This window comes from Morone saxatilis, unplaced genomic scaffold (genome assembly GCF_004916995.1).
Source record: "Morone saxatilis isolate NCDOM2014 unplaced genomic scaffold, NCSU_SB_2.0 Contig15, whole genome shotgun sequence".
In the NCBI taxonomy this organism is placed as follows: Eukaryota; Metazoa; Chordata; class Actinopteri; family Moronidae; genus Morone; species Morone saxatilis.
The window spans coordinates 4164116-4168226 of record NW_023339707.1 but is presented as its reverse complement, the minus strand read 5'-3'; the positions used below and the strand labels follow the sequence as shown (position 1 = coordinate 4168226).

The window sequence follows — 4111 nt, the reverse complement described above, 5'->3', positions numbered from 1 at the left end:
AAATCAACTCAAACAATGCAATCAGTATGATCAAGAATTGCTCCATTTAATATTTTGTAGACAACTGCATTTAAGAACAAAATATATAAAGGAACATGCATACCATCTTGAGTGTGCAGTTCTGTATGTTTATGTTTGTGGCTCTGGTTATTTTTCATGTGAAGCATGCTGTTTGAAATGTGCTATATACAGACAATAAAACTGACTGACATGTCATGATGCAGTGAGCATATGGTGTGGGGCCATACACACACTATTGCACAGCTGATCTTTTAGGGATAAGCAACATAGACAATCTCTATCCAAGTCTCTGACAGATTGAATCTATATGTTGGGTTCTTTTAGACATCAACTGTGTTTTCAGTTGTCCTCTAACTTGATATATTTGTCCTCGTCCTCCACTGGTAATGTGATACAATTTGTCAAAAACGTTCCCCTCTGGTTATGATATATGATGCATTGCTTGGATTCAATGTTGCATTATAACATCTCTGGCGTGCACTGGAAATGTGCTCTCGTTCAGAGGGGGCTTTGATTCTAGTATGAAAAAGACAGGGAGAAAAAAGCAATTTATAGAACTCCTTTGACGTCTAGAAAGTCTGCCAGAGTGGAATTTGAGCATGTCCAGACAGTGAAGTGTCAAACTGAAGAAAATGATACTGTAAGAACTTGAGGAATAAACTGTTTACATAGCCTTATATATTTTTGGAATTATTTAATTAATTTGATGGATTGCAATTCATGATTGTGAGCGGGTCTATTATCTCATATTGCACGATGGTGCACAACGCAAGAAGAAACTGGGTCAGTACTGCAGCCATATTGTTTCGAACAGTGACACAACAGAAGCGCTGCTTTTCCCTGCAACTTCTACCTTTGCAATCATCAATTTCAAATGGTGCTGAAAATAAAACGTGGACTAAAGACATTTGGTTTATGTTCCACAGCAAGTAATATCAAAGTGGTGTCCATATTACAGTATGTTTATTTTCTGCCTATTTTGGTGACTAATCTGACTTGTAGCCTATGTAGATATTAGTCTATAGTTGGTCACTTTTTTAATTTATGTTTATAGACTCTTATTCTTTTCCTACTGTATGTAGCTATAGGCTATAGTAGTTATATGTTTATTTTTTACTTATTTGGTTAAAGCTGTATGTCTGTTATTCCTATCTCTATATCTATTGGAAGTGTGTATACACTCTTGGCGGATAAAGCTGATTCTGATTGTAAGTGTTTATTAGTTTGGAAGTCTCAAGTTGCTTACATTTTATGTATTATTATTTTTTTAATTCCTTTCAGATGTTGTAATTTATGAGACCGTACAAACTGTACCTCAGTCAATGTTGAAATCTCTGAGCGAGTGTGATGCTGCCTTAAATTGCTCCTCGTAAGCCCGTGGTTCGACCGGCAACCTTTAGGCTGAATGTTAACTGTATTTTTATTTTTTTTTACCACAGAGTGACGACACATCTTTATTGTATTATAACTCTCTGCATACCACCTGACAGCTGAGCATACACCACATGGAAAATCCGACTTTCTGAGTGTAGGTTTAATTCTTCCAGCACCACCTGAAGGCAGCACAACAGCCTCAGGGAGAGGGCGCGAGAGAGGGTGGGCGCGAGAGAGGGTGTGTGTGACGTCATGGCATGGTGCCCCGACCATGTTTGGCGGAGGAGAAGTTTGTGTAGCTTCGGCAAACTCTAGACACCATTGGTCTGAGTAACAACCAGAGTGGAGGAGAAGCAAAGTAGTTTGTTCATGACTCTTCATTTCGCTTTAGGGCTTATCATATGAACGTAACGTTATTTAATGCTTCATTTAAGGTGACCTTACTTAATTTGTCATCACTATTTATTTAAAGTTGTCTAAAAAAAAAAAAAAAACGAGCGGGCGGTTTTGGATTTATGTCCCACTCACGTTCAAATTAATGGCTAATTGCTGTGTCTCTCAATAGCGTTATAATAACGTTATTCCTGGGTGGGCTGTTGGGTGTTTTACCCGCAATTAATAAAGAGGCTTCTAATTCTTCGGAGAGTCTCGCATCCTCCGTCGGGTGGTCTCGTATGAACCGTGTCCAGGCAGCGTCGAGGGGTCGGGGGCTCAGCCCAGCAGAGCCGGGCTCAGGATGAGGATGCCCCGAGAAGGACGCCTCTCCTGGCTATTGTGCCCTCGGCTCCGCCTTCGTTCTCGCTGCTTACTTCCAGAGCATCACCAAGGGCAGGTAAGACCTCACTTATGCTAAAATAACGACGCTAACCGAAATATTGGTTAGATAACGGTTTGTATTGAAGCATTACTGCCTGAAGTTAGACATACAGTGAAGTGGCCATAGAGAAAGTAAAACTAAACCGTGTGTAGCGTGCGTTAGCTACACTTGTTGGGTGTTTAATTGACTTTTTTTTTTCCACGAATGGTGAAAAATGCAGTGAAAAATGGCACATGATATTTATGTATCGAAAAAGTGTCATTTTGACACAATTAACTACACTGGCACACCTGTGTGTTAGTGTGCATGTGTATAACAGATGTCAGGCAGAATGAAATGTGAATGAAATCGAGTATGAATAAGCTCACTGTGAACAGTTTGATGTTTTGAAAGCCCCCCTCCGAGAGACCCCCTGCATTCCTCAGCTTTAACCCTCCTCTCCTCTTCTTACCTCTCCTGTCCTTAATTATGTATATTCTAGCTAGAGATGTTCTTTGAAACTGACACGCTAATTAGTTTTTAATTCTGTAATTATCTTGGTCATTCGGTCATTCTTATTCCTTTTTCAATTTCTCACTCTGATCTGGGAGTACAGTGAAGTTGAAACAGCTAGAGAGAGGAAACAGCCAGGTATTCGTGAACCTAGAATATTGTCACAGTACTGATGTTTTATTACTTTTATTCAAATATGCGCAAATATTTAAAAAAAGGGTTTTTGTTATTTCTAAAATACTTTAAAATTTTGCAGTGTTTCATGAAATTACATTTTTCCACTTGACAGCAGCATCACTTTCGCAGAACGACATTCAGAGCCCCAGGATGACTCCTTGAAAAGGGACTGTTACACTGAGATGTTGGTAGAAACTGCAGGCTGTCGAACCTTACGTAGGGCCCGGGGAAAATATCAAAATGTGGTGTCACTATCCTAGCGGGCGTATATTTAGGCCTGAATATGAATACGAGTCGTAGCGTATCCCGATATGTTTTCGCAAAGTTGAAAGCAAATGTTCAGTCTCCTCTTCTCTCTCTCTCTCTCTTACACACACACATGCAGAGACACAACTACACACCACACACGTTGTGAGCCAGAAGTTAGGGCTGCATTTTAACATTTTAAATTAATATTTTCAGGAAGCAGTAGGATGTTACCAAAACGCCACCGTATTACAAGCAAGTACAATTAAGTCTATAACAAGTACCGTAATTTAACCTATCACTGAGCTGTCGTAGGTTGACTAGCAACAGTGTCTGTTAACGTTAGTAACAAAACATTAATGGTATGAAAAGAGTTTGCTGCCTGTAAACAGAACAAGCAACAATCCCGGGACTAAAACCACTCAATATTAACGTTGTGTTTTGCTAACATTTTCTAACGTTAGCACGTAAGCTCGACATGACTTCATGTTAGCAAACACTGTAAACTAGCGTAGCTAACGTTAGCACGTTTTAAGTTTACCCTGCTAACATCAGTTAATACTCAGCAGTTAGCTTACCTAACAGTCTGACAACGTTACAGTCTAAATATGGTTATGAACAAAACATTACGTTGAAAAGAGGAAGCCGGTGGCGGGGGAGCCAGTGCAGAGGAGCTCCGGTCAGCAGCTTGCTTGGGAGCAAGGATCACAGTGCAAATTTAAAACTATATCGATATATGTGATATGGTCTAATTCCATATCACATTTAAAAATTATTCGATATATTTTTTATATCGATATATCGCCCAGCCCTAGTCACACCTCAAACTGGGGAGTGAGAATGTCATGGTATGAAATGCCAACAGTTTTTAAAATGTGTTTTCATTAGCGTGTTCAATTACGGCTGTCAAGGAAAGTATTCTAAATCTGATTATATAATCCAAAATTGACAAATTTTGCAAAACTCAACGGATATTCAGTTGTC

General features: G+C 39.4%; 1 protein-coding gene across 1 annotated transcript in view; it reads left to right on the top strand.

Annotated features, from left to right (window-relative positions):
* Positions 1–1681: 1681 nt before the first annotated feature.
* Positions 1682–4111, top strand: part of LOC118324419 (carbohydrate sulfotransferase 11-like) — a gene marked incomplete in the record, with an annotated part of 15658 nt that continues 13228 nt past the window's right edge. Inside the window, 1 exon segment of the mRNA XM_035656759.1 lies at positions 1682–2108.